General features: G+C 36.7%; 1 protein-coding gene across 3 annotated transcripts in view; it reads right to left on the bottom strand.

Moving 5' to 3' along the window:
* Nucleotides 1-20,848, bottom strand: part of zmiz2 (zinc finger, MIZ-type containing 2) — a 96,964-nt gene extending 76,116 nt beyond the window's left edge. For all 3 annotated transcript variants that reach the window (XM_073915289.1, XM_005155481.6, XM_002663667.7), the window contains exon 1: nucleotides 20,362-20,848. The gene's annotated coding sequence lies outside the window, so the exon portion shown is untranslated. The remainder of the gene's footprint in view (nucleotides 1-20,361) is intronic.
* Between the last annotated feature and the right edge of the window lie 1,018 nt (nucleotides 20,849-21,866).

Genomic DNA, 21,866 nt, shown 5'->3' with positions numbered 1-21,866 from the left:
AGCTCAATTCAATCATCTCATCCCCTTTCAGAATCATTATCCACAATCCCAGCTCCCAAAAACCAGGACCAGCTCTCCTCTCGACCACATGAAAACCTCAAAACATTGTGCAATTGTGAGTGTGCCTCACACAGGTGAGTGGGCTTGACAAACCACCTGTAGAAACCACCTGTCTTTCATCCCTCCGACAAACCAAACACTTTCTTACAGTTGCCCCATATCTCTAGAGCACGACCCTGAAGGGCCGGTGTCCTGCAAAGTTTAGTTTCAACCCCAATCAAGTCCCTGCTGGGTCAGTTGGCGTTTCTGTGTGGAGTTTGCATGTTCTCCTCATGTTGGCATGGGTTTCCTTCGGGTGCTCCGGTTTCCCCCACAGTCCAAACACATGTGTTATAGGGGAATTGATCAACTAAATTGGCCATAGTGTATGAGTGTGTGTGTGTGTGTGTGTGTGTGAATATGCATGGGTGTTTCCCAGTACTGGGTTGCAGCTGAAAGGGCATCCGCTATGGAAAACACATCCTGGAATAGTTGGCGGTTCATTCCCCTGTGGCGACCCCTGATAAGAACTAAGCCGAAGGAAAATGAATGAATGAATGAATTTCTGATGTGTGCCTCGCACAGGTGAGTAGGCTTAATAAAGCACCTGTAGAAACTCTTCTCTCTCCATATGCACCGCACACTATACTTAAACTCCAGCTTACAAGGACTCAATAAGGAAAACAATGTTAGCTTGTGAATGTACCACACAATCATATTGTACTAGTCGTTTTATTCAACCTTAAATACCTCAATATGTTGCAAGATATTGTTCTGTTATATAAAAAAGTACTGATATAGTCTGTCTCAGGGTATGTGTTCAGTTATGTAAAGCATTTGCATATTGTTAGATTACCGCTTGAGTGTTTTAGTCATGTATAGGTTTAAAGGCTGCTATGTCTATTGTTGTGTTTATATTTATGATTCTGTTTATTTATGTAGCACCATGACCCTGCGAGACTCGACATTTTGTTCCACTGTATGTCCACACACATAGTGCAATGACAAACTTGACATACACGAGTGAGCCTGTGTTATTAGTTGAATTAACAACAGACATTGGGGAGAAGTGATTTACTAATCAGAATCAGACATTCCAGACTGCCAAATAAATGATATAGTGCAAAACCTAAAATACAAGAAATACAAAATAGTTATTAATAGAAGCTGCAGGATATGCATCCCAGTATATGCTCAGCCGACAAACTAAAGCTCCTATTCAAGTTTATTAGCAGTGCTATTTGCATTGCACACTATCACTGAACAGTAAACACACTGAAATAAAGAAATGAAGGTCATATAGTGAACACTAAAATGTAGATTCCACAAAACACACAGAGAAAGCGCACACGGTAAACACAGACGACTGAACTCTAAAGGAGATTGCACAAAAACGGTAATTTAAACTATTTAAAAATGCATCAACACTAGGTCAGGCTCTCTCTCTCTTTTTTAAGATTATTAGCTTTATTAAACATTTTTACACAGCTCTACAGTTTATGTTAGAGCTGCACGATATTGAAAAATATTTTTGGTTTTCCTGCGATTATATGTTACGATATAAATATTATTTCAAAAAGCTGAAGCCTCTATATGGGAATAATTCAGAATTTTACATTGACTGGGATGATTTTGAAGGGAAGTGCACCAGCATCAAAATGTACAAAAATAAAATAAAATTATATATATATATATATATGATGAAAACAACAGAACAAAGATAAAAATAAAATAAAAAGTGCACTATGGTCAATCAGTATTGAGCTACAGAAATTGAGTAAGCAAAAGTAAAAAAAACTAATTACACAACAGATTTTTTTTTTTTTTTTAATAAATAAATTCTTCATTTTATAAAGAAATAAATTTTTGTTAAAGTGGCAAAATTTTTATCTCTTGTGTCCAAATGATGCATTGGCTGGTATAAGATTCTGACGAAATGATAATCTTGGATAAAAATATCACAGTATCACGGTATCACTGTGCTCACTGCTCTAAAATATATTCTTTTTAATTGTCTGGGTAAAAAACTGCTTTTTCCCTTTTGAACACAATATATTTTATTCTGTGAAACATTCAAATATTTTGGAAGAGTAAACATGTCGGGCTAAATGAATTATTGACTTCTGCTGTCTTCATTTGTTTCAAAAACTGATTTTTTTTTTTTTTTTTTACAATTTAAAAGGTCATCTTTGGATATTTTTCTGCTGAAGATACTGTTGTCCTAAAAAAGAAACAAAAAAAACTAAATAAAAAAATCGTACCCATACCTTATGAACGGTATTGGAGAAAATTGGCGGTTTTTAAACAGCGATATACCTTGAAACTGTTACCGTCCAATGCCTAGTCCAAATGGTTTAAATTCACATGTGACTATTGAATTAAATTTAAATGTGTTTATTTCAAATTCACACATTGTGATATAGATGCTGAAACAATATACCAGAGATGCCCAAAGTAGGGCCTGCAGCTCAAAGTTGGCCCATGATAACCTTTGATTTGGCCCGCCATCCCATCTGAGAAGGAGAATGAGGTGGAGCCTTTGACAGAGAGTGTTATTTCGATTTGAACGTAACCCTTTGTTTCTTTATTTTATAGCGGAGTTACAAAAAAAGTCAATTAAAATTAAATGATTTAATTAAATGTTTTAAATAAAACAAACTTTAAAATGTAAAAATGTCACTTGACAAAAAGCGAAGCACAAGACATCGAAGAGCAAATCAAGGCAAAGGCAGCGCAAATCGACCAGTGTTTTCAGCAGAACTACATTGTGGTATAAATGAGATGAGTTCTTACTGTAATAATAAGTTTATTATAAAATGGTAAAAATGATAAATAAAAATGATTAAAAGCAATGTTTTCTACTTGTTTTTAAATATTCCCGAATAAATTAGGAAATAACCAATGTCAAATTTAATGCTTTACAATGTGATGCATTCGGTTTGGTATATATTCGGTCCACATCGCTCAGTCAAGTTCGGTCTTTGACTCCTTATAAAACAAAGTTTCGACACCCCCGCAATATATTGTGCAGCACTAGTTTATGTGCACCACAATGAACCTGAAATGTGCTGGTAGATGTGATATCCTGCCTGAACTCAAGTGTTTCTGGAGCAGTGTGTTAAGCCATGGGATAATAAACACTTTCAAGGATTTAATCGCAGTTTGGAAAAGTCAATTTAAAAGAAAAAGAGCTCAAATTTAATATTATTCCTACGTTATAAATACGATTTTTATGCATTTCCACAAATAATTGATTATGTTTTTGGGGGCAGTGGTTCTCAAAGTGGGGGTCGGGACCATTTACAGCACTCACATACATAAAAAAATTAAACGAAGAATAGACTTGGGTCTATTGGAGTGTGTGTGCAATTGCATGCAAGGTTTTATTCTTTATCTTTATTCTATCGCATGAAATAAATAATCTTCATTAAAAGTGTCAAACTTACACACATTAAAAACACACACACATTTATATCTCATAATTTCTTGTGCCCAAATGGTTTAAATCCACCATTTATTAATCATTTTTACACAGCTCTACAGTTTATGTTAGAGATGCACGATATTGAAAAATATTTTGGTTTTCCTGCGATTATATGTTACGATATAAATATTATTTCAAAAAAGCTGAAGCCTCTATATGGGTCAAACTTACACACATTAAAAACACACACACATTTATTTCTCATAATTTCTTATGCCCAAATGGTTTAAATCCACTTGAAATCTAAAAGTCATTTCTGCATTTATAACCACCTCGAGGATATTGGGGGTCGTGAGTCACTGGCATTGTCATCATGGGGGTCGCGGGCTGAAAAGCTTGGGAAGCCCTGTTTTAGGGCACCAGTATCTCCAGCAGATAAGAAGCATCCACATCAAGAGCACATGGTCAGCCCACGATTCAGCAAACATCTGAAAAGCAAATCTCTTATAAAGCAACATGCAGCCTGCTGTGGAGCTGAACAGTGCTGCGGCTTCACTGTATATGCACAGAGAAGAAAGATCTCCAAAGATGCCATTCAAACTGTTTCTGAAACTAATGAGGACAGCAGAAGCAGTCATTTATTTGAATTATTCAGCTTGTTGACTTGTTTACTGCGCCAAAATATAACAAATGTTTCTCAAAACAAAATATATTCAATCAAAACGGGGAAAATAAATAGCAGTTTTTTACTCAGACACATAAAAAGCATATTATAGAGCACTAATCACAAAGATATTTTTGTCCAAGGTAATCATGCCATCAGGATCTTACACTGACCCATGTCTAGTTGTGTTAACAGGCAGAACAGCCTGAAGATGTCAGCCTGAAGGTCTGACTGTAATCCGCCGGTGTCCTGCTGCTGTTTTACCCTCAGCCAGTGCATTAGAGGACAGCAGCAGAGATCAGGAACCTCTTATTGACTGGCTTTATTACCCACAACCCCCTCTGCCAGATCAAAGCCACAGGGCAGAGGTCATAAACCTGGATTATTACGCTTTCATTTCTTTGCTATCGCCCCTCTCCAGCACTCACATTCTCCCCACAGACTGATTACACTGCAATCACACCAGAGTATGTTTGCTTTAAAACGGCATGTTACACTTTGCTGCACAAACATTGAGACATTTAGATTTACTGCATTACATCTATTTCAATATGAATAGAATTTCCCAAAATGACTTGAACATCTCTATTTGGAAAGAATTTAGAATTTTAGATAGTAAGGGAGCATATCTGCAGAAAATTTCATAAATAATCCACAAACATAGATTAATAAAATAAGGAAAACCATTCAAACGAAATAAACCGTGTTTGATTGTTTCTGAGATGTCCAGCAGTATTCATGTACAGTCACCCGCTACATTCATTCTTCCATGGCGGAGTGCCACGCCAAAATTCATCCCGCCACGGCTACATCACAGCTTCAACATTTTATTTTTTTTTAATAGCGGGTAATAATCGCACCAAAGCGTATTAAAGGGTAGGTGAATTATAACAGCGCAAACTTTTCTGTAACCATAGTAGTGCTGTGTATTATTCGTTTAACCCTTTAATGTTACATGCTGACTGAATGACTGACAGGTGTGTGATGCGTGAGGCCAGCAAACACGACGTAAAGCCGTTTCACTTCAGGACGCATTAATATCGCTCTGTAGGACTATTAGAGACATTCATAAACATTCCTAGCAAATCTAATAAATGCTGGAGACATACTCGTTACAAAAACGCACTAAATCGCACTTCAGCAGCGTTTATTTGAGAGCGCACAAGAAGATCTGCGCGCTCTTGAAGCGGCTTATATTTGACGGGGCGTGCAAGAAGTTCTGTGCACGAGCAGAGGAAATCGGCGAGCAAGCAAAGAGATCCACATGCTGTAGGCTATTACATAAATGCGATCTCGATATCTAATATTGCGCTCACGACATTTGTCATTGAACTAACGTCACAGGTAGTTGGCAGATCTGTGTAAAAAAAAAGGCCTGCTGCCACAGCTGGAAAACATCCTAGAGGAAACACTGAAACATATGTGCAAAACTGGTATATGGCAATAAAGATCTGCGAATAAAGCAGCGTTTCCATCCAATGAGAAACAAGAACACAAAATAATCACTAACTGCTAAATTTGCATAAATAACCGTCAGAGAAGTGTAGTTTGATGCACTGTGGGGATTTGCCACTGAGCTTTTTGCTCCTCTACTAAATGAGCTGCGCCTCAGAAGACCAAGACCGAATGCAATGAACGCGGTAAATGCGGAGGCTTGTGGAGGCATAAGACAGGAGTGCAGACAGATGCTCAAGAAAGTTCTGGTGGGAATAATAGAAGAAGAAGAATACTGAACCACTGGGATGACAGATGGAGGACTGAGGCCTTTAACAATCAGCACAACGATATTTCACATCTGCAACAATGGAGAGCTGGAAACATGGAGAGCTGCAGACCAACATTACTGATACAAAAACCTTCACACACACACATTCATATCTGCAGACCAACCTTACTGACACCAAGACCCTCATACACACACACACACATCTGCAGACCAACATTAGACACAAAAAACCTCACACACACATTAATATCTTCAGACCAGCATTAATGACGCAATCACCCTCACACACACATTTATATCAGTACACCAACATTGATGACGCAAAGACCCTCACACACACATTTATATCTGCAGACCAACATTGATGACGCAAAGACCCTCACACACATTTATATCTGCAGACCAACATTAATGACGCAAAGACCCTCACACACACATTTATATCTGCAGACCAACATTAATGACACAAAGACCCTCACACACACATTAATATCTTCAGACCAGCATTAATGACGCAATCACCCTCACACACACATTTATATCAGTACACCAACATTGATGACGCAAAGACCCTCACACACACATTTATATCTGCAGACCAACATTGATGACGCAAAGACCCTCACACACATTTATATCTGCAGACCAACATTAATGACGCAAAGACCCTCACACACACATTAATATCTTCAGACCAGCATTAATGACGCAATCACCCTCACACACACATTTATATCAGTACACCAACATTGATGACGCAAAGACCCTCACACACACATTTATATCTGCAGACCAACATTGATGACGCAAAGACCCTCACACACATTTATATCTGCAGACCAACATTAATGACGCAAAGACCCTCACACACACATTTATATCTGCAGACCAACATTAATGACACAAAGACCCTCACACACACATTTATATCTGCAGACCAACATTGACGACGCGAAGACCCTCACACACACATTTATATCTGCAGACCAACATTAATGACGCAAAGACCCTCACACACACATTTATATCTGCAGACCAACATTAATGACGCAAAGACCCTCACACACACATTTATATCTGCAGACCAACATTGATGACGCGAAGACCCTCACACACACATTTATATCTGCAGACCAACATTGATGACGCAAAGACCCTCACACACACATTAATATCTGCAGACCAACATTGATGACGCAAAGACCCTCACACACACATTTATATCTGCAGACCAACATTGATGACGCGAAGACCCTCACACACACATTTATATCTGCAGACCAACATTGATGACGCGAAGACCCTCACACACACATTTATATCTGCAGACCAACATTGATGACGCAAAGACCCTCACACACACATTTATATCTGTCAAATCATCAGCCATGATCTAAATCACATGACTTTATGATGCACATGCATAAATGTATGCTGTAAAAGTGTGTCTATTGTAGTTTATGCGCGTTTACTTTTATCAAATAAAAACTCATTGCAACTCACTCGTGCCTATATGTTTTTATACACATTTTAAAATGTATGCACATCTTGGCATTTCTATTTAGCATTTTTATGTGATATTCCAAAACGTGCATAACAAATAGGCGGATGTAAACACAGCTACTGACACCACCACAGAAGGAAAACAACTCGAACATCGATTGCATTGATTTGTTCCTCAACATCTTTATGTTTAATCACAAAGCAGCCCCTGTTTACTCCGCAGTCATGTGATCCCATTAAACCCTTCAACCACAGGCGGGCCGCAGGGGTCCGCGCTTCATACGCTCCATCAGACATCTCAGACACTTAATCCACCTCAATTGATGACAGCAGAGCACAGAAATACAGAGAGGAAATTGACGTAAAGGGATTTTTTTAAGCTGTGCTCCAAATATAGGCTGGATAGATCCATATGTGTGGTAGGGACGTTGATTTCGACACTGCGTTGCATTGCTCACTGCGCGGATATAAAAAGCAACTCCCCCAGAGTACTGAAACACTGAAGCAGACAGAAAAGAGAGGGCACGGCTGTGTTTGTCTGTGAGCGCATTTATAGCTGCAATCTGGAGCATTACTCCCACTTTGCAAGCATTAAACAATGGTAAACCTTACAAAGCACCTGCAGGACAGATGTTAGCATGCTTTATGTGCGCAATAGAGATGTAATGGTAGGAAAATGTCAAACTGTGGTGATTATAATGACCAAAACTAATCAATATGATCACGGTTTTATTAAAATAGTAAAAAAAAAGACAAAAGAATGACTTATACACTTACTCTGCCATGATGTGCATCTTAAAATCAGCAACAACAAAAAACAGCTAACATTTTAGGCAGCTAACATTATTCTATGCATTGATGTGCATTATTCCCACTTTGCAAGCATTAAACAATGATAAACCATACAAAGCACCTGCAGGACAAATGTTAGCATGATTTATGTGTGAAATATAGATGTGACGGTATAAAAATGTCATATTGTAATGATTATAGTGACCAAAATCATCAATATGATCACAGTTTTTATAAAATGTTCTCCAAATGGACAAAAGAATGACTTCAAATATGCGTCACTATAGGATATTTTAGTTCTGCAATACATAGTCACAGAAATTGTTGCGATAAGCGATTGTCTATTTGATGCCATTGATTATATGAGTATATAACAGCATAATAATGCAAATAGCCATAAAAAATTTAAATACTTATCAATCTCAAGGTTATTTAGACTCAATAGTTTGATGCTAAAGTGGTAAACGTCTTGTTATATCTACTATTAAATGTCCTATTAGGTAAAGGTCCAATTATAAACTTTGACAGTGAGGCGGAATGTATCTAGTGAAATGGCTTTCCATTATTTGTGAATATTGCAAGGGCAAAAATCTCCAAGTATTGCATGATAAGTCAATTGTTGTTGTTATTGACAGGCCTAGTCACACTTATTCCACTGTGTTTTCTATCTACAAACAAAAAAACTACAACAAAAAGTTTAGGTTTTTTGCAATTTTGTGAGAAACAACATAAACATGGATGTGTATTACTCCCACTTTGCAAGCATTAAACAATGATAAACCTTACAAACCACCTGAAGGACAAATGTTAGCATGCTTTATGTGTGAAATAGAGATGTAACGGTATGAAAATAATCTACATTTACAACATTCTTCCAGGAGAACATTAGATTTTCTTATTTGAGGTATTACTTGTAAAACTTGCACTGGATTAGAGGATCCACGTTTATGTTGTTTTTCAACAATATTTGCATAAAGCTGCAAGTATTGTAAGATTTAACAGAGAAATATTTGCAATTTCGCAGACGATATCGATGCTGAATTACGATATCGATGCTGAAACTATATAATGTTTAGCCCTACATGCATTGTGGAAAACAGTGCTAGGGTGTATGTACATTACATTTCAGCAATTGCATTGGCTTATTTAAGTAAAAATAATACACAGGCAGCATAGCACGCGATTACGCCATTTTTTTATCATAGACCTCTTAATGGTGCTGCAGTGAAATATGCCAATTGCATATCGCGCCTTTTGCATGCATAAGTTCGTTATTTCCAATGGAGGCGCATGGCTTGTGAGCACATATTGAAAGCGACACGCGAGCATGTGTGTGTGTGTGTGTGTATTCCAGCTGCACCCAATTGCATTTTTCAGACTTTTTGCAGTGAACTGACCAATCAGCTTCATACTTTGTATGGAATAGGGTGGTGCCGATAGACGGCAAACTTCACGATGCTGAGCCGACATTGCCTCGCCCCACATTTATATTGATATAGAACTTATTATTTGCATGTCATCTCTTATAACTCTTTTCATGAGCTGTGTTAAATGTTACATATAGCTGCCGCTTGTTTGGCTGACAGCATGGTGAGAATTAAATGAAGGATTATACAGCACCTCTCACGCTTAAAGTGTGGAGATTCAGTGGCAAATGCTGTTACCTGCAAACCCCGTCCCACAGACTGTACAGCGAATGGCTTTAGTTATTTTTTTATAGTGAACTTGAAACACGGGAAGTCTTTTCTCCACTCTTGGAAAAGTGTAAATGGTGGATTAACATTCAGCACATGATCACTAATAATGTGCGCCATTATTAGTAACTGTAGGTAAATCTGCCAGTGTTATTTTCATTCTCTCATCTTCAGCGCTTCACATTTTTGCAGTTGTAGCTCCTGTCATCTGAAGGATTGACTGAGTGATTGACGGCTGACATTAGCCAATCATTCCTGTTCAGTTCTAGAGCAGTGGGCCAATAAGAAGAGCACAAAGGAGGGGCAAGCATTGCAGGCTTTTTACTTCAGCAAGTTCACATAACTGTTTTAATCTGTACCTGAGTGCTGCGTTTGGTGTTTTTAGGTTTAAAGATGCATTCTGCGTAAATGTCTCCTTAATGCGTGCACGCGGTGAGGATTTTGCTGTGAAAACAATGAAAATGTATACACCACAATGAACTCCAACTAAACTCTCATCTCCTCCAAAAGCTGTGGGAAAATCCATCAGAACAACACAGATCACCATGCATATTCATGCCAGAGTCCCGCGGGAAAAAAAAGTGATTGACAGGTGGACATTTGTTTGTGACTGAATTTATTTATGGTTTGGATATGGGTAAAACAAAGGCCATGTGGGTCAGGTAGCGAAAACGGTAGGCTACAATTAATTAATTCGTTATGAATTAATTGATATTTAACAACCACCCTCACCCCCCGCTACGACGACGATGGCATCGTCCATCGCAATGTTTCACATTGGACATCGTACAATGCTAAATTGGCCAACCCTAGTATGGAACACCCACATTTCAGTAATAATGGTAGGGTAATTACCTCAGACAAACACAAAACGCCAAGTGTTTTTACTGTTCTCCATAATTAAACTTGTATCAGAGCTGCAGCGATGTTTTTTTAGTTTGTGATCCTCTGAGAAAATGATTAATGGTCACCTACTAACGACAAAGGAGCAGGAGCACAAAGCATGTTTAAAATGCTTAAGCAACACTCCTCGCTCGCCTCCCCTATACCAGCGGTGTCCAAACTTTTTCTGATAAAGGGCCAAAAACCAAACTTGATTGTGAGCTGTGGGCTGAAGTTAAATATGCCAAATCATATTACATTAAATTTGCCATGGATGATTTCTCATTTATTTGCAAATATTAAAAAACTAACAAAAAATGTTGCTTTAAAACATAATAAATAATGACGCAGTATAATTTTTTATGTTTTATACTGTAGTAATTATAGTAAAAACATAAACAATCTCATTTATAACACAATGGAGTTCAACGCTGAATACACTAGTCGAGCTGCTCCTGCATTTGCCTTGATTTGCTCGCTGATGTCTTGTGCATCCGTCAAGTGACCGCATTTACATTTTAAAAGTCTGATTCGTTTACAACATTTAAATGAAACGTTATTTTAGTTGGCTTTTTTTGTACCTTCTCGATTAAACCATGAAACAAAAGGTTACATTTAATTGGAAATCCACCCATAACCAACTCTCCATTGGTGGGCCAAATCAAAGGTTACAATGGGCTAAGCAGGCCTTACTTTGGGCACATTTGCCCTAGACAGGGTTCAACGCTAAGGAATTTGTCTACTGGCCCGATTGGACCAGTGGTTCAGATTTTTACTTGCCCTGCCATTATTTACACTGGCCCAACCAAAAAAATGAACAGCTATTTCTTAGCCACAAATTTAAAAAAAAAAATGTTTGTGAATCTAAATATTATGAAAATGTTAAAACTGTACAAAACATCACTTCATTTTTTCCTTTTTAGTTGTGGTGTACCCTCTGCTTTAAAGAAGTTAAAAACAAACGTTTTCTTTATGCATCATCATTTAATGTTGCTGTCTCTTCGCTGTACTGGCTGCTATGGGAAAAAATAATATGCTCACAACATCCAATTAGATAAGAGGAACCGAAAAGTAATATAGTGCTTACGACATCACAGAGAAGGTAGCATTTGAAGGCTTAAAAACCCAAACTGTTTCTCGATTCTAAGACTGTATTAGCAGGCAATTGACAGATAGTCGCTGACAAATTAAACTTTAGTGATGTAACCCACTCGCTCTGCGGGGTTACAGTGACAAGGCAGCACTGGCCCAATCGGGCCAGTAATGATCCTGTTTACTGTCCTGAGCATCTCACATGCTGGCCCCGGGTAGTCCTTATTGTTGAGCCCTGCCTAGACCAGCGGGTCTTAAATTATTTTCATCAAAGACCACCTCAGAATAAAAAAATTCTCTCCAAGTATACCACCATAATGACCAGTATTGAAATAGAGTAGCGTAGGCCCAATAAAGCAGGTAAAGCTCTGCACAGTCGAAAAACAAGGCAGATTAATTCCTATTATTAGGAAAATTTATTATTGTCAGTCACTTTAAACATAATAAATAGTTTGAACATTAACACTGTACAGTGCTTGCAGGTAAAAACAAACAAACAAACAAAATAAAATGTCAACATTTACATTGAAATGTGCTTTTAAAAGTTAATTAAAAATAGTAGGCTACTGTACTTAAAAAAAAAAAAAAACTCCTGTTCTAAAATGTAAAGTATTAACATTTAGTATACTATTTATCAAAACCTGGAAATGTTGCTTGGACCTCATAAATATATTCTATATATCAACATATTAAAATATAAATCATTTTTGATAAATTTTGAAATATATGTTGCATGTATATATGACACATTTGATTCCTCTGCGCACCACTAGAAGGAAGCCCAAGTACCCCTAGTGGTACATGTACCACAGTTTGAGAACCACTGTCCTAAACGATTTAGAAATCGCACATGATCAAACTGTAATTTCGATACGATTTTAAATAAATCGCAGAATATATAAATATCACGTCTTGCAGCCACGATGTTAATCATATTCTTAATAACAGTATTTGTAAACCAAGATTAGTTTATAAACATCGTCGGGTTTTATACAGTATAAAGATCAAGCGTTTTTTTTAATGGGCGGAGTTTACAGATTGCACTGTGTCTAGATTGTAAGCGTGTCGTTTCGAAGAATGTTGATCAGGTTCGAGTCTTGTGCAAACTATGCTTCTGTCCAGTACAAACGTCACAAGGTAACACAACAAACCTCATTAAACACCTTTAAATCCAACATGAAGGAGACAGGTTATCACATGTTGTAGATATTTTTTATTCTTTTTTATTTTATTAAAAGCTGTCATGTTAAAGATGTCATTTTATTTATTGATTTTGTTTTCTATAGCTAAGAAAAAACCTTTGAGAGAGGCCTCTCCATTCTAAACATGCTCTGTACATTTTATTTTTCTATATTTGTGACTGGGAAGTTCAATAAGAATACACAAGTGAATAAAACTACACAACCAAAGGAATAATCAACATCATTAATCATTTTGATTAACATTTTAACATTGTGCAGGCCTAATTATAACTGAAACAGCTGAAGGAACAGATTTGTGTGTGAAGGAATGGCTTTTATTCATCATTGTGTGAGGTCTGGATTAAATTACCTGCTCATCCTTTTGTTCGTACAGCAGGGCCTCTGTTGACACATCCCTACAAAACTGCTGTCTTCACACTCCCGCCCCGAGCCAAGGTCAATCACAGTGTTTGCGCAAACCAAGGTTAAAAAATAAAGCGATAGCTTTCCGGGTGCAATGACTCGATTTTAAAGCACAGCTCCTGTGATACGGCATGCCACTAATGCAAGTGGCTCACTGTTATTACCGAGACGTGTGCACGAGCGCTAGTAATCATTAACAAGTCAATTAAAATCAGATGAAAAGACTGATATGAGTCACGTCTGTCAAGCGGAGCTTAAAATATGGCAGGAGCGTGTGTTGGAGTCCGTTTAGATAGACTGAGAGACATACTTCACAGCATACATCATGCTATGATGACACTGTGTGCTTAATTATGCAAGTGGCATCTAGTTATCATCGTGAAAATACCACTGCGCTGCATTTCAATCAAGTGCAAACTCTACGGCCCTGTCCACACAAACAGGGATATTTTTTAAACTGTACATCTTAGCTAAACACAAGTGAAAGTAGGAGTGTTTAAAGAAAGCGAAGTTAGGGAATGTTCACATATTGCAAATAAAAACCTTGAGGAAAGCTCAAGGTGTGTCAACCACCACCTTTCTCTATGTCTGATACAAGGTTTATTTATGGGGGAAATTATAAATTGATGCAGCTATTGGGTGCTCTGCATTTGTCAGATGCAAGTCTATCATTTTAAGAATGTATGAAGCCAAGCTTAACGGTGCAGATAAAAAAAATGCTGAAATTATATTACAGAATTAATATGCAATAAGCAAGATGCACTAATACACATTACTGTGTGCAAGTAGTGTGGGTATTTTATCACATAATGTGTCGACTAGGCTTTTGTAGGGATAAATAAAATAAGATCATCTGCTTCTCATTACTGTTTTATAGTACTTAACACTATCTCGATATTGTTCTGTAAATGTAATGATTAAGAACAGAGGCTTCAGCACATATATTGGTTAGTTTAATCTTCTATATAATATTAAATCACAGTGCATTTTCATGTGGATGGAGATTTGATGGGGAAAATACTATAAATTTATGGAAAATCCCAGTGTAGATGGCTTAATGGTGAAATAAACTCATTATTTGATTGAAGAATTCAGAGAGAGAAGTCTGCTAGAAATATCAAATGAAAAGTGCACCAGATGCATTGCTGATTACACACTTTTGTGCATCAAAATAACAAAAAAGTATGCCAGTACACTAACAAACAGAGCCTGATTTAAGAGAAGACTTGATCCACATGATGATCCTGATGCTCACATTCATATTTGCAAAAGAGAAAAGCATTAATGGGGTGATGCAGCTTTTATAACTTATTATTTGAAGAGCTAGTTCAGCCAAAAATAAACTTCTGTCATCATTTACTCTCGTGTTCTAAACCTGTTTAAGTTTCTGTTGAACACAAAGAAAGATATACTGAAGAATGTGGGAAAAACAGCCATTGACTTCCAGAGTATTTCTGCTCCTATTTCAATGTCAATGGCTGCATTTTTCCAACATTCTTCAGAATATCCTTTTCATGGATGAAAGAAAAACTAAACATGTAAAAATATAGCACCACTTGAGTGTGATTAATTGATAATAAAATATATTTTTGATGAACTGTTCCTTTAAATGCATCAAACTATTTCACATTTCAATTGTGACTACAAAATATAAATTATTTTATCTAGTGTGGTTTTATTTATTAGTATTAGTAATAACAATAAATATAAACAAAAAAAGTATCATAATATTTATAATAATTACATTCATTTTAACAGCTAAAAAACATATAATATTGTAAAATTTCACCATAACATGCAAAAACGTAAAAAGAAAAATACCAACAATTTCATTTTACAGTATTAGTTATGTATTGTTGTCACAATTTTTATATACAATTAGGTTATATGTGATCACAACACTGGAGTTTAATACCAAAACTGAAGTTTTAAAAACAATTGAGCGCTGTTGAGCACATTCTTAAACAGCGCTGATTTGCCATCATGTTCACATGGTGAACTGATGATCGTCACGGCCAATCACAATCATTTCTGTTGAGAAAGTGAACACAAATTGGCCCTGTGTAAAAATGTGCTCAATTTTTTTACGTCTTTAAAATGTCAGTACTGATTGGTATCGAAATCCTGTATCGACAACACAAAAATGCATTGAGTTGAAGGATATTAACACATGTTTATAGGATTAGTAAAAAATGCTAAAAAAGAAATAATAATTAAAAGCCTTGCTATCATTTAAAGATTAAACTTTAGATTTATTTACAAGTTCTACAAGACTTTTATCATAATAATAATATAAATTGAAAAAATTTCATTTTACTGCTTTTATTCATCCAGTTTCAATCTGCAGCTTCAATCTGAACGCTTTTGTCAACAAATATGACCCAATAACACTGCCGAAGCTCTGTTCATACTCTGAGCACATTTAATAATATTAAGCTTAGTCCTGAATCCCCAGAGAGCGGCGACACAAAGCCACGACACTCATCTTCAGCGGCGGAGCTTGACTCGACAATACCATCAATTATTGACCATCTCCCTCCCGACCACAAGTGCTTTTAGTAAACATTTCCTCGACACACACAGCACATGAGTTAAAGGTCCAGTGGAATTAAAATAACGTTTTATAAATACTAGTCTCGGCATGTTAGCCCTTAAGAATATCTATAATCCAGTGTGCTACAAAACAATGATCCTATTTGCATCTAGAAGATAAAAGCCTGATATAAACATCCAAATCTTGAAGTTTGTCACAACTAAATGGATCAATGCTTTTTTTGACGTCGCCATACACTTCGGTTTCTTACAAATCTTCTGACCAATCAAATGCTCTCTAGTGTCTGACATGCCCCACCCTCTTCTTCTCATTGGTTTTTCATTTGATGCACTTGAGCTCAACCACTCTCACTAGCAGAGCTGTGATAATAACCAGACATGATTGGCTGCCTTTTAAAAAGGGGAGGAGCTACTATATACCCCGCCCTCTCAATGGGTTTCAATTGAGATTACAACAAACATCAAATAAAAATATGCACATTTCAAAGCGCTTCACAGGAACTTTAAATAATTATGAAGATTAGCTCTTCAACATCAATACTGAAACGTGCTAATCTGTAACATCGCATGATGTCGAGTTTGGATTATAATAACCAGCCATCATAATTCAGAATGTGATTTGTAGATTCATCGCAAAGTTTAACACTAACAGAGTTGAAGATGCCTTATTAAAACCTGTGAATGTGTGAGATTTCAAGCTAACTTAAGTTGGCTGTAAACTTGTATTTATTTATAGTGTTATTTTACATTCATTGTAAAATATGCTGGGTTCAACCCAACTGATTTGCAGTGGGACAACATGATGGAATTAAGTCGATTTATTTGTTTTTACAAATATAAGCAGATCGAACATAATTAAGCTTTCAAAAAAAGAACTTTGTTGTTTCAGCTCATTTTAAATAAGTAGTTTAAATGATTATTTAATTTCTTTAGCTCAATACTTTTCGATTGTATAGAAAAGCACTACTTGTAATCAATTTGCATTCATCTATGCTCGTCATTTGTATATTATATGGAAGTTAACCTAATCGTTTTTACAAATTTAAGTGGATTGAACATAAAATAATTAAATTGTCCCAAAAAAAATTAAGAATTGTGTTGTTTCAGCTAGGGCTGAGCCCACAAACTATATTATGTTAAATGATGATAAAATTTATGTTGAAAATAAAAAGCTCTGGAGTTTTTTACTCTATACTGATCTAAAACACAGTGGAAATGTGCAACAATGGGAATCTAGAAGTGTGTTATTGATATTGCAGATGCACTAAAAAAATTATATCGACCACCAAAAATAGGTTATGCTATTTAGACCCTCTCATTTTTGTGTAATTATTGGCATACTCTTTTAAATCTGAAAGCATTAATAACTGATATCGAAATACATATTGTTATTGTTCAATATGGAAAAAGAATTAATCAAGATTGCATATTTGTCATATCGTCCAGCCCTAGTTTCAGCTGATTTTAAATAAGCAATTTGAACAAACAAACAGCAAACGTCCACTTTTAAGTGTATGATTATTTAATTTCTGTACATCAATACTTTTAGGTTACATAGAAAACTGCAAAACAGGGTTCATTTGTATTGTTGTTCAACTGCATTTATCCATGCTCGTCATTTGTATAATTAATGGAATTAAGTTAACCGTTTAGTTTTTACAAATTTAAGTGGATTGAACATAAAACAATTCAAGCGTCCCAAAAAATATAAAAAATCAAGAATTGTGTCATTTCAGCTAGGGCTGAGCCGATAAACGGTATATTTGCGATAACATTTATGTTGATGATGATAAACTCTGGATTTTTTTACTCTATATTGATCTAAAAGCCAATCACACAACAGAAATGTGCAACAATGGGAATCTAGAAGTGTGTTGTTGATATTGCAGATGCATTAAATTTTTGGCTGCAAACAATAATCGGCCACCGAAAATAGGTTACGCTATTTAACAGACCCTCTCATTTTTGTGGCTTCAGTCATTGTTGGGATACTCTAATAAATCTGAAAGCGTAAACAACTGATGTCGAAATATATTTCATTATGTTAAAGAATTAATCGAGATAGTATTTTTGCCATATCACCCAGCCCTAGTTTCAGCTCATTTTACTTAAGTAGTTTGAACAAACGTCATCTTTTGAGTGTATGATTATTTCATTTCTGTACATCAATACTTTCGCATTGCACAGAAAAGCACAAAACAGGGCTCATTTGTATTATTGTTCATTTCTTTTCATCCATGCTCGTCATTTGTATATTATATATAATTAGGTTAACCTATTCGTTTTTTGCAAATTTAAGCGGTTTGAGCATAAAACAATTAAATTGTACCAAAAAAAAAATATCAACAATTGTGTCAATTTAGGTAGGGCTGAGCCGATAAACGGTATTATATCAAATTAGGACAACATTTATGTAGATAACAATGATAACCTCTGAATCTTTTTTTGTTGTTGTTTTTTTAAGATTTATTTTTGGCCTTTTTGCCTTTATTAGATAGCACAGTATTGAGACAGGAAGCGCAGTGGGAGAGAGAGAGGGGGTAGGGTAGGGAAATGTCCTCGAGCAGGGATTCGAACTCGCGACGCCCTGACGTGCTATTGCACCATATGTTGGTGCGCTAACCACTAGGCTATTGCACCGACAGGCTCTGAATCTTTTTACTCTATGCTGAATTAAAAGCCAATCACAAAGCAGAAATGTACAAAAATGGGAATCTAGAAGTGTTATAATATTACAGACGCACAGAATTTTTGGCTGCAAAAAAAATAATCGGCCACTGAAAATAAATTACGCTATTTAACAGACCCTCTCATTTTTAAGGCTTCAGTCATTGTTGGGATACTTTAATAAATCTGAAAGCATAAACAACTGATAAATAAATATATATCATTATTGTTCAGCCCCCGTTTTAGCTCATTTTAAATAAGTAGTTCAGACAAACGTCATCTTTTGAGTGTATGATTATTTAATTTATGTGCCTCAATACTTTTCGATTGCATAGAAACCTGCAAAACAGGGCTCATTTGTATTGTTGTTCAATTGCATTCATCTATGCTCATCATTTGTTTATTAAATGGAGATACTCCCTAATAATCCCAAAAATTTAAAATTATGAATTCATTTTAAATATACAAGTCATCTTGTCAATTGCAATTCAATTGTGACTCGGTTGTAAGTCACTCTGAATGACTAAACGTACATGCATAACGTGTAAATCACAGACAAACAAGCAGTTCTTTCCAGCCCTAGTAATGACGATAACTAATGATGTCATCACTTCTATAAAAACCCAACCAACGTCAGAGTCCTGATGCTGTTAGTCCAGATGGTGGAGGTCCTTATCATAATTGAGTGATCTATCACCGGCGCTGTGTCAGAATGAGACACCTCATGCAAATGAGGCCCAAAAATACAAAAATCTGCAATCTGTGGCCATGCTGTGACCCCTGGGGATGGGCAGAGGGGTATTTGTCGGCTACCTGGTCTGTGACCCACAAACACACACACACACAGAGAGAGAGAGAGTGAGGTTTGTGCACCACCTTCTCCATCTGTCCACCTCACCTGCTGTGTGTGACCGGCCTCAACGCCTCCACCAACCTGCCTGTAGGTGCTGCCAATATGTAAAGCATCTGGGTGGAGCGCTCTATCATGATGCTAATGCAAAAGGTATTGTGATGCGCAAGGCAAAACCCCCCTCCCATGCTGGCCGGTGTATGTGGAGCAACTGGGTTTCATCTCAGATCCCAATGAAGAAAGAAAAACATGCATTAGATCACATATCTAACACCCTGATGATGATGATGATACCACCACTACCAATGTGCAATGGGTCTAGCATTCACAACAAATAGGTTCACAAATACCCTGAAAGACTGAAATGCTTTTAACAAACAGTTGATGCAATAAAATCTACGCTGCTGCTGCTGTTTAATGCAATACATCTCACTCTCATTAGATTATAATCATGCTAGCATTGAGAAAGACTGAGAGTGAGCAGCTCCAACTGAGATATTCACACATATTTCAGAAAACAACCACAGTGTAAAAGAGCATGCATTAAGCAATGCAGTCATTTTAAAAGCACTCAAATGTACAATACACGCTCACTAAACGGTGTATCAGGATAATATTTCTCTGTAGTACATCTATAGTCCATTACACACAGTAACGTTATATGTATGTTTATAACATTATTATTGATTTGGCTTTAGCGAAGAAAAGCAGCAAAGGACTATCTAAATCACCAAATGATGTCGGGGATCAAACATATGGCGTGTTAGGTAACGTTAAACATCAAAATCACGTATAAAAACACATTGCAGAGGGATAAAGAGAAGCGGAGATTACAGCGGGCGCGCACACGCAGCTCCGCCGAGCACCTCACCTTCCACTCCGGCTGCCCGAGGTTGATGTGTCCGGCTGGATGGGAGTCCGCTTTCGGCCTTCCTCGGCAGGAAAATCCCCTCGAAATATGGATCAGAAATGAGCGATCGAGATCTGCTTCAATCCTCGCGGGGTTACCGTAGATAAAAACGTGCCGTGCGCTTCTTTTCTCGGTTACCTCAGAAATCGGAAACCGCGCGAAGACGTTAAAACCGCTCAAATTGGATCATATCATCCGCCAATGTATCCGGATGTATCGGTATAATCGGCCTTGGCTCTCGATCGTCCAGCATGAGCGTGTTTTAATGCGGTGTTTTTGTGTAAATCCTGAAAGTCGCGGTTGTTCTGCTGCTCAGCTCCACCGCATTCCTCCCTCTGTTGCACAATGAGTCGCTATAATTTATTCATGAGATCATGGGATGGAGGAGCTGCTCTGTCGGAAGAAAGAGGGGCCGTTTTTCTCTTTCTTGCTCGCTTTCTTTCGTTCTGTCGTTCGCTCTTTCTCTCTTTCTTTCTCTCTTTTTGTCGTCGCCCTCCCCAGCTGACTGACTTCCCGAACGCGAGGCCGGAGTAACGGAGCGCCGAGAGATCGAGCGAAGAAGAAGGGGGAGGGCGACGATTGTGCTGTGCTAGATTAACAATACACACACAGGTTAAAGTCTAGAAGAGATACAGCTGCGGATACTCGCATCAATATAGCACAATTTTTGTGAATGTACAACAATAAAAATAAATATTTTACATCTCTGAAAGGGTTGGGGTTTGGGTAGACGTTAATAAAATAGAATTTAATGGGTAATCTAATAAATAATATGAATAATACTCTGTATAATTACTGTTTTTACATTACTGTGAGGGTCTAGATGAGATACAGCTGCGGACACTCACATCAATATAGCATCATATTTGTGACACTATACAACAATAATGAATATTTTACATTACTGGGAGGGTTGCGGTAGACATTAATAAAATACAGTTTAATGGGTAATCTAATAAATAATATAAATAACATGTATGTATAATTACTGTTTCTACATTACCGTGAGGGTCTAGAAGGGATACAGCTGCAGATACTCACATCAATATTGATAATTTTTAAGATACTAAACAACAATAATGAATATTTTTACTCTGTAATGAATATTACTGTGAGGATTGGGTTTAGGGTTAAGGTAGGTGTGAATAAAAAAACTATTTAATAGTTAATTTAATAAATAATATGAATAATACTCTGTATAATTACTGTTTTTACATTACTGTGAGGGTCTAGATGAGATACAGCTGTGGATATTCACATTAATATAGCATCATATTTGTGAGACTGTACAACAATCATGAATATTTGATATTACTGGGAGAGTTCAGGGTTGGGGTAGGCGTTGATAAAATACAATTTAATGGGTAATCTAATATATAATATGAATAATACTCTGTATAATTACTGTTTTTACATTACTGTGCGGGTCTAGATGAGATACAGCTGTGGATATTCACATTAATATG

This window comes from Danio rerio, chromosome 10, assembly GCF_049306965.1.
Source record: "Danio rerio strain Tuebingen ecotype United States chromosome 10, GRCz12tu, whole genome shotgun sequence".
NCBI lineage: Eukaryota > Metazoa > Chordata > Actinopteri > Cypriniformes > Danionidae > Danio > Danio rerio.
This window is presented reverse-complemented; position numbering and strand designations above follow the sequence as displayed.